This window comes from Beta vulgaris, chromosome 4 (assembly GCF_026745355.1).
Source record: "Beta vulgaris subsp. vulgaris cultivar EL10 chromosome 4, EL10.2, whole genome shotgun sequence".
NCBI classification, from domain to species: Eukaryota; Viridiplantae; Streptophyta; class Magnoliopsida; order Caryophyllales; family Amaranthaceae; genus Beta; species Beta vulgaris.
The window spans coordinates 36,376,325-36,387,042 of record NC_079205.1 but is presented as its reverse complement, the minus strand read 5'-3'; the positions used below and the strand labels follow the sequence as shown (position 1 = coordinate 36,387,042).

The 10,718-nt window shown below is 32.2% G+C and overlaps 1 long non-coding RNA gene across 2 annotated transcripts; it reads left to right on the top strand.

Annotated features, from left to right (window-relative positions):
• Window positions 1–1,763: 1,763 nt before the first annotated feature.
• LOC125496951 (uncharacterized) lies at window positions 1,764–7,012 on the top strand. Of its 2 annotated transcripts, XR_007273402.2 has the most exons (5): window positions 1,764–2,118; window positions 2,934–3,070; window positions 3,232–3,295; window positions 5,464–5,643; window positions 6,717–7,012. It is a non-coding gene; the product is annotated as an uncharacterized LOC125496951 (long non-coding RNA). The 2 variants fall into 2 exon arrangements; XR_007273403.2 differs by lacking the exon at window positions 3,232–3,295 and having other exon boundaries at window positions 1,772–2,118.
• The last annotated feature ends 3,706 nt before the right edge of the window (window positions 7,013–10,718 follow it).

The window sequence follows — 10,718 nt, the reverse complement described above, 5'->3', positions numbered from 1 at the left end:
CAGTAACAATCTCCAATAAATTTACGAATTTGCGCTTATGTCGCATGCAAAAAAAATTGAAATTATTTCAAACTCACCTGCTAAATTGCGTTCGAATTAATGTGTTTTTTCTCCAATTTATTCTTGTTGCACCTTCAATCCCCTCAATGTTTCGATTGACCTATCTCTAATTATTAAGTTTCACCTATCTCCAATTATTAAATTTTAATGGGAGGGAGGGATGGAAAAAGAGCAAAGATGGCAGTGCGCTAGAGGTAGGCGGAGGTATAGAGATAGTAGTGAACTATAATTAGATAGGCTCGGGTCAGTTACAATAAACAAATATATTATTATTTTTAAATTTCATAATTTATTTTGCTACTTTTCGACTTTTCGTATTTTTTGTCCATTAAGAAATTGAAAAGTTCACGTCGTCGTAAAAAAGAATTCAAAGGTTTGAGTTTGAAAACAATACCTTAAAAGGAATTGCGGTAAGAAAATATGAAACCAATATTCTCTTGTAAGTTATGTAATAAGAGTGTTAGAGATGTATATACTTGTTTAAGTCTTTTTAGTTAATTATAATTATACAAGACTTCATCATATTTTATTTGAAACATTAGACAATAAAGTCATAGTGTATTGATGGTTAAACTCTTACTTTTCGTTTCAAAGGTCACGTGTTCGATACCTTGCACCTACACATTTTTTTAAAGTGAAGAGTATACATAATTACATAGACATAAAACATTTGCATTAGAAATTTGAGGAGAGTGCCACGTGACACATAGGCTTTCTTTCACACGCCTTTTGATATATCTCTATTATATAAGCCAAGGGAGGAGGTGTGAAGTCTCTTTTGAAGTAACTAAAATACCCTCTAATAATTTAAAATAATTTTTTTATATAAAAAATTAGAAAATGAGAATCAATGAAACTTGCCATATGAGTAGGTAAAAAATGAAATATGCAATACGATTAATAACTTGAAAAACTAGATTGACACAATCAATTCACGAAATCAATTAGAATCTTCAATCGAAAAAAGTTGGCAATATATCATGATAACATAATATTTCATATTTACAAAGTTCAAACAGTATGGTTTATTAACATTTATAATTGTTAAAGAACTATACTAAAGTCGTTGAAAAGAAAATTATTAAATTATCGACCAAATTTTACAGTGACGGTATTGAACAGTTAAAAACCATTCACCTTTAATTTAAAAAGATAATAACATCTACAAAAGAACCTCAATAATTTACATCACTATCAAAATAATTTTAAATAAAAAAAAACATGTCCAATTATATATAACTACATAAGATTGTCGATGCACGCATCACGTGCATATGCAACTAGTTTGTATAGGTGTGGGAGACCAAGTGATAAGTGCATAATTTCATATATTTATTTCCCCTTATTTTATTATTACAAGTACGTTTATATTATTATTTTAATGCATTTAATAAATTTTTAGTACTATTAGATATAATATGCTAGGTTTTTATTTATTACTAATATTACTTAATTATAATGTTTTTGTTTAATGATGAAGCTTGGTCCAAAAAATGAAGAAAAAGCCAAGCCCAATTCCATATCTTCAAAATCATCCCAAAGAAAAGAAAAGAAAAAAAAAGAGAAAAGAAAAGAAAAGAAAGAAAAACAGCACGACAGAATAAAGAAAGGAAGAAAAGAAAGAAGAAGAAAACAGGGGAAACCCCATCCTCTTTGAATCCTCTTCGAATCCTCTTCGCACCTCCTCTCTCTTCCACCACCGCATCTCCACCAATCACAAAACTCACCTGCAACTCGCGACCAATCAAACGAAACCAAACGCGCAAGTGGTGCCGCAAACCGGAAAGAGGTGGTTTTAGGGCTGAAAACTTGATGCCCAATTCTCCTCTCCAATTGGTTCGAAAATCTTCATTGTGGGCGGCAAATTGGGTATAAATACTCAATTGAGGGGTCCGAAAATATTATGCAAGAATTTCCACAGAATTTTGAGAGAAAAAAATCAGAGAATTGCGTGAGACTTCGAGGCTAGTGTGGGGGTGCGCGAGTTCGACGGAAGACAACCTTGGGTTGGAGTCCTAGCACACAACCGGGGAGCGTGAAGTTCAAGCTCGATTGTAGGTGTGAAATCCGAATTTCGAAGGCGAATTTACGCACTATACATAAGTCTTCTTTCTTTCTCTTGCACTTTCCAATCATTTTTGAAGTTTCTTGATTATAATTTATGAATTTCATAGTATGTATGAACTGAATTGTTTGGATTTGGATTATGTTGAATTTTGTTGTTGCATTTCATAGTTAGTTTAGAAGTTTGGATTGTATGGTTTGAATTCAAAGTTGGATTATAATATTTGAATCGAGTTTGAACTATATGGTTTGAAGGATATTTGGATTGTGGTGTGGAACTTTGAGTTAATTCAAGATTGTTTGTAATTGGATACTCAAGTTATGTTAGGTTGTAATGTCCAAAATCCAATTTTACACTTAATTTTTTATCTTATTAGGTATAAAATTGAGATTATAGCTAGTTAATAACACTAGTACAAAGTTGGCCTAAGGTAACATGTATGAGGTAACACTTTTCAAAATTTAATTTTGTCGAATATATATGTAACACCTTGGTAACACTTAATCAATTCGTAACACTTAATGCAACACATTTTCAATAAGTAACATTTTGAAGTAACACTTTTTTAATTGAGTAACATTTTGATGTAACACTTTTAAATAGTAACACCTTTAGGTAACACATACATATTGGTAACATTTAACAGTAACACTTTTTTTCTTTAAGTAACACTTTAAGATAAGTAATTTTTTAGAGTATAATTTAAGTGTAATTTTTAATATAATATTATGATTTCTTATATACTTTGTATTATTTTTAATCAGCCGCCAAAGAGATTAAACTCTTGATTTTTATTACTGCTGCTTAGGTTTCAGTTCAACACTACTGCACACACCGCTCTCCTTACTTAGACTCGCTCACCACCACCACACCTGAATTCGCTCACTACCACGCCTGAATTCGCTCACCTCCGGTTACCAGCGTTCAATCTTGTCATTCTTCCAGGTAATAGGAGAATTTAATCGGTTAGTCTTGATTCTAATTGTCCGAAAATACTAGTTCTCTTTGATAATTGATCATGTTCAGTTCATAATTCTGGTAATCGTTTCTCAATTTATTTGATTTGATTTGATTCATTGATTTCCTCTCTCCTTAATTCGTTCCAGTCAGATTCGATCACCCCACTCCTTGATTCGCTCAACACCGCTCACCGTTTAGAGAATTTAATTGGTATATTTTTATTTTAATTGTTCGAAAATATCAGTTTCTTTGATAATTGATCATGTTCAATTCAGAATTTTGGTAATGGGTTCTCAATTTGTTTCACAGATTAGATTATTATTTGGTCTCGAGTACCTACTGTCGTATGCATTGCAAGTTCCTCTATGAATTGTAGTTTCCTTGTTTTTTCAAATAAATACATGTAGATTATCTTGTATGTTACATAGGTTTGATCCAGTATCTTCCTAGTCAGAGGCGGTAGTTGTATTTTTTTTTTCTCTTCTTATTTCTTTGATTCCTTTGCCTTTGATTTGTATTTGATTTTATGATGGCCAGCTATGTGACTGTCTATCTTTTATTAAAGCCTCACCTATGTGCCCATCTAAAATTAACATCAACCTGTAGATTGAAACCCAATTGATTTATGTTTTTGGTGAAAACTCTGGAATATTTGACACAGCGATGAAGCTGAAAGGTTCAGAAATGCCATGATTATTATTGGTAGATGGTATCTGTAACCATGTTCTGTATGGTTCAATGTGATATCCTATTTTAGTTCTGTTCTGCAGAATAACAGATATGATCAGCGGGTTAGCGTTTCCTGATATATATATTTGTGGAGTACTTTTTATCTGAGTCTGTTTTTTCTCTTCTGTTGAGGATGTTCTATTCACGACCTTCAAATAAATTACTTTGAGCAAAAGGCTACCAGAATCAGTTTCTTCAAGAAGCAGTTATACAAAAGTTTTTGGATAAGATTGCATACCATTTAGAGTAAATTGGATTTGAGGGGTTCTCAAGTAACTTGCTAAGTAATAACTTTTCTCTGTGAGCTGATCAAATTGTTACCTCTAAAATGAAAAGTTGATATTCTGAAAACGAAATTTAAGCATGTGCTGAGCATGCCAAGGAAGTGAGGAACTCTACATTGAGTTATTGAGTAGCTGTTTGTTTGCATGACTGTGGAAGTTGTAGTAACACATTGACCATTTGACCTGCAGGTCTCATGTCGTGATTCCTGTTTGTCAGACTATATATTTTTTTTATCTAATTTGGGCCTCAATGTTTGGGAATGGGATTGTAATTATCAATTTTATGGTCAAAGCTTACCTTTATATAACTTTGCGGCTAGCCTAAGATGGAATCGGTACTCTCTCTAGGATATCCCGTAGTTTCCATTAACTATAAATAATTAAGTTTACTTTTACTTAATTTTTTTCCCATTTACCCGTGCTCATTTTTGAAAAAAAGTTGTCTTGAATCTTGGTTTACTTAGTGGTGCTTAATTCAATGTAAAGTAGATGGCTCTATTTGTACATATGAGACTTATATTTTCTAAACTTTGTGAGAACAATGGGAAATTTTATTGCTTAGGATGATGCGTTATACATTGAGTTGATGAAAGTTAATACAGAAAAATGAAGGCATGAAGCAACTTTTCTTTAGATCATTTTTCTGCTTTCTCTAGGTTTGGATGCTGTCTACTTAATTTCTATGTTAAACGTTGGGTTTTATGTTGTGTTTGAAGATTGCAGAGGGTTCATAGTTCATATTGCCAGATATATTAGTGTATGTATTATATTTGTTTATATTTTCTGTATAGGCTTGTGTATGGTTGGCTGCCTCTTCCTTATCATAAATTGCTCTAATTAATTTTTTTTTACTAACTTTAGCTTACTAATGAGTAATGACTGCTATTAAGCTTGCTAGAAATTTCATCATCTACAACAGTATTCTTCACTGTTTGATTTGTGATTCGTAACATAGTATTTATTCTTTGACAACATTCTTTCTAAATTTAGTTAAGCTCATTTCTGAATCCTTCCATATAGGAGCAACTTCTTCTTCATGTGTAGCTCCTTTTAGTGTATTGTTCTTCTCTTCTTTTTCCATGTCACTAACAAGAACACCAGGAGGTAATTCTTCACCATTAATTCTGGATATTTGCTCAAGGACTTGAAGTGCCTCTTTTTTTCTACCTTTCAAGCACAAGTATCTTGGCGACTCCGGAGTAATGAAATAGAATACAAGCAAGACAAATGAATGTGATTTCATGGAATATGTATGTTAATGATGAAAGGGGGGGTGGGATGGGGGTTCTGTGCAGGGGGCTGGCTGGCAGGTTCTGCAGGTGCAGCTACAGTATATGTTAATGATGATCAATTTCTTTTTTGTAGGAAGTACCATATAATGATCAGATTATAAACGATACAGTTGGAGAAGTAATGAAGATGTTCAAGGAACAACTCCCTCCTGAAACTTTTGCTAATTTGACTCGATCACTCGGCGACGTGTCATCTGATTTAGTAATCACGGAGCATCCTTCTAAAGATACGAATGAACAAGAGCTTTAATAAGTATTTTTATTATTATTATAGTCCATATATATTTTCGATATGGCCGGGTAATGTCCCGCCTATTGTAGTAAAACGGGTACCCAGTTATCCAAAAAAAATAATGTTTCTTTGGAAATTTTCACTGATATGCCACGTTGAGCCATGCTCTACTGAACCGTCATACTAATAAATGTATACAAAGTAGAGGATTGGTCTACAATGATGCATACTTAAGCTAATTTAGAGGAGGGTTAAATATCAAAGCTAATATTGATCAAATTACGTAAGTGAAAGTGTTGATTTATGTCATAGAGACAACAATAAAACTGGGTGATCTTTTACCCTACTGTAAGACAAGTAGTTTCCTGTTATGATATGACATTAAATTCTTAAAAGAAATAGTTTTCTGCTACCCAGATGAGTTACATTTTCTGTTGTATATGTTGGAAATATAACATTTGAATTTGGCATGGAACTTTTACCATTACCACTATTTGTTAGCAGCTACTAGATGTGTTAGATGTTGCATTAATGATCATCTGGACGCTGGGCTGCATCGAGAAATGACCAAACTTCATTTCCTGTATTGTCTACGAAGATTGGCCTAGTTTAGTTGGTTGGACGCCCTCCTTCTCACATCAAAAAACTTTTATCTTATCTTAAAAAAAGCATCGTCAATGATTAATGGGCTCAAAGTTGATGGATTATGTCATGAGCCATAATAATGGTTAGAATTATATATACTCATTTGTATCCGGTGGCAGGTCATGACATTCAAAATGTGGCCTAAAGATAACATCTCCCCTATTATGTTGCAGGACCTATAATTGATTAATGAATATGAGAATTTTCCCATCAAAAGAAAAGAGGGGTCCTTTCTTCACTGTATGAGTATATGTGCTTTAACCAACACTTAAGCTCCACTTTAAGAAGGAGAGATGGAAAAGAAAAATAAATTTACGACAAACCTTTTGCTTTAAATGGCCTCTAACTAAACATATAGATGCACCAAGTATCACTAGTTCTAATTTTTTTTTGACAGACTAGATTTGTTATTATATAAGACTTTGAAGTTTTTTTTTTCCTTACTGCAGGATGATGGAAATAATGGCGGATTAGAGTAGCAAGCATGCATGATACATCGAGAAGCATGCGTACATGGATAATGGAATTGAAGAATAATGAAAGAATGACCTTAAGATTGATTTAGGTTTATTTAAGGAGAGATATATATATTATGATTTTATGATTTAATTTTCAGATTAACTATTTATATTTTGGATGCAATAGTATGTTTTCGATTGAGTATACACTTTGGCTCATTTTTTACAATGCTCGTTGAGTATTTCTACTCATTTATATCAATAATATCATTTTATTTCCTCTTCAATTATTACGTTTATATGTTTTACTATTATTATCATTGTATATATACCGATAAATTAAAGAATGTTACTATAAGATATGTGAAATAGAAGTGTCACACTATTAAACTAGATGATAAGAAGTGTTGCCAAATATCTAATAGAGTGTAACATATGCTGATTTAAAATGATACATAATATTTAACAAATTGTTAGTATAAGTCAAGAGATGACATAGATAATGCTACTATAGACGAAAAAGTGTTACATAAAAAATTATTAGTAACACTGTAAAAATGCTACATTAGTTTAAAAAAAGTGTTACGTTAGAGAATTTTGAGTAACACTTGAGCAAGTGAAACATTAGCATTGGAAAGTGTTACCTTAGAGAATAGGTAGCACGAGTAGATGTTTCACTTATAAAAGTGTTACATATGACCTAAAGCAACACTTTTAGGCCTTTAAGTAACACTTTTGGGGTGATACTTTTGGCCAATTATGCACTAGTACCTCGTGTAAACTAGCATGTAGGCCACTTTTAATCTTTTAAAAGTCTCCTACGATATATTCTCTGCCTAGAAATCAAGATAACCGAAATTAATAACTTTAAACAAAATTTAAAGCAGCCTTGAAGTACTTAAAACCCCCTTTAAAAACGTTTAAAAGTCAATTTTAATAACAAACTTGAATTATTTTTAATTACTAGCATAGTACTACCATACTAGCAATTAAAAACTCTTAAAAACTCTATAAATAAACCTTTTCTGAAATTACAATAACTTTTTAAATTTAATAATCCTCCTTAAAACATGTATAACATATTTAAAATATATTCTAAGTTAATCTCATAGTACCTATATGCTACTATGGTTTTCTAGCAATTTAAAACCCTAAAAATTCATGTTTTCATGATTAAAACTAAAATATAATCATAATAACAAATCTGAAATTTTCTTATTATATGTAAACTATAGATGATCGAAATTACTTATTAAAATAGTAATTTAAACTAATAAACACGATTAACAATAATAGAAAACATAAAAAAATTTGTTCTTTAATGGAATCTTAAGAAGGAAGAAAAGAAAACAACCAACAAAAGGAAGGAGGAAGAAGGCACCGGCAAAGAACAGTCCACGACAGCAGCCCTTCGGTGGTTGTGTGGTGTTTTTGGATTTTTGGTGACGTTTCTTGTTGAAGAAGAAACGTTACTTGAACAAGAAGAAAAGAGTTTGGAAGGAGAATTGAGAATGACGTGAAAAGAAGAGAGAGAAAAGTCGAGTATGATGAATGGCGTGTGAAAGACAGGAAGAGAAAATAATTTGTGTGGAATAAAATAATTGGGTACTAAGATATTTATATAAAGACTTCCTTGGTTGGGCTTAGGAAAAGAGATAAAGTTCAATGAAAATTGATGATGAACATGATAATTTATTTGAGACGTTAATCATCACTATGACTCTTTTCCATTTAATCCTTTTAGGATTTTTAGGTTTCTCAATTCCACTAGACTTCTTTTTCAATATAAATTAGTATTTAAAACTTTTATCAAAGCATATGCTTAATTAAAATATTTTCAACTTTACTATATCATGAAAATAATTTCATTTGACTTTAAAAATAGTCAACCATTTTAAATAGTCAAATCATTTCAAAACTAATTTGGGTTTATATATATATATATATATATATATATATATAAATCTTTTAAAATTATGGATCTCATATAGCAGGACCTTTTCAATCTTGTAATAACCAATACTCACACTCAACTTTTAGCACAACTTTGGATGCTGCCTTTATAGTCACCTTTTACGGCATGGCGTTTGACAATATCAAAGTTATACCAATCGTTGGGCTAAGTAATGTTCCACTCATGTCTCAGGTTTCTACTAATATAATTTCGAAGTTACAAAAACTTCTAAGTAGGTCTAGTTCGACTATGTATCAACTATACATATATATCCATATGATTGATTAAACATCTCTATGTTTCCATAGCCCATGAATCGGCGCTATCAATCAATCTTATATGCTAATCCCTTTAACAAGTCATTTATGTCCAGTCTAGTGACTTAGATGAGGAACTTTAATATTCTATGAATTCTGTTCACTTATGGTGTTTCATTCATCAAAACACATATTTGACAAAACCATAGAATTCAAGATATATTTTGGACATTTTATTTAATACCAACCCAATAATTAAATAAGATAAAAAATGTATTCTCATAAACATAAATAGCAAAACCATGTGTTTACATTGTAACAAGTTTCTCTAAATCTAGTACAATCTAAAGCCACTCTAACATTTACTTCAAGCCTATAGCCCTAGCGTGACACTTATGCTTGGGTTGAGGTAGTGTTTTAGTTAGTGGATCAGCCACGTTCTCATCCGTATGAACTTTGCAGATTCTGACATCCTTCCTGTCAACTATCTCTCGAATGAGGTGAAATTTCCTCATCACATGTTTGGACTTGTTATGTGACCTTGGTTCTTTTGCTTGCGCAATAGCACCATTGTTGTCACAAAACAACTCAATTCCTTCCCGGGCACTACGTACAATATCCAGCTCTATCAAGAATTTCTTTATCCAAACTGCTTCCTTAGCTGCTTCAACTACTGCTAAATATTTTGATTCTATCGTAGAGTCTGCTACAGTGCTTTACTTTAAGCTCTTCCAGCTCACTGCTCCTCCATTTAGACGAAAGACATACCTTGACTGAGAGCGGTAATCATCTCTGTCGGTTTGGAAGCTTGCATCCGTGTAACCTTCAACAACCAACTCACTTTGTCCCCCATATACTAAGAACATACCTTTAGTCCTCCTCAAGTACTTAAGGATGCTCTTAGCTGCAGTCCAGTTTGCTTCTCCTGGATTTGCTTGGAACCTGCTACACATGCTCAAGGTATATGCAACATCAGGTCGAGTACTTATCATGGCATACATGATAGACCCTATAGCCGAAGCATAAGGAATGCTACTCATTCGCTTTAACTCATCAGGCTCAGTCGGGCATTGACTCTTGCTAAGCGATATGCCATGTGACATGGGAACGAAACCTCTCTTCGAGTTTTCCATGTTGAACCTTGTAAGAACTTTATTAATATAAGTTTCTTGACTTAACCCAATCATCCTTCGAGACCTATCTCTATGGATTTTGATTCCCAGTATGTACTCAGCTTCTCCAAGGTCCTTCATAGAGAATGTATCACCCCCAAATTACTCACTTTTAAATAAATAATTTAATAAATAATATTTGAGTAATTTAGGAGTATTACCGCCACGTGACTAACACGCTTTCTGCAACCAACTACTAACTAACCAAACTAACTTGCAGCGGAAGACTTTAACCAAAAATAATAATACTTCTTTATTAATAAAAGTAAATATTGTCTCAATACTCAAAATAAATGAAACAGTCTAATCTAGGTTAAGATCCCCTTCCTAGTATGCTCCCATGCACATCCAAAAATTCACCTGTAAATCTTCTTATCAAAAAGGTAAACAGGGCAAAGCCAAATAGGAAAAATAAAATATGTGTCAGTATAAAAACTGAGTACGAAATATACTAGATAAGTAACACATTTGTTAGTTTGTAACAATTTTTCATTTCGAAAACACCATCACCAATAATTCAAGAATAACTCTTTAAGAATAAACTATTTTCAAACACTTAATAATAATTCCAAGAATAACATTTTAAGAACAAACTCTTTCCAAACACTTG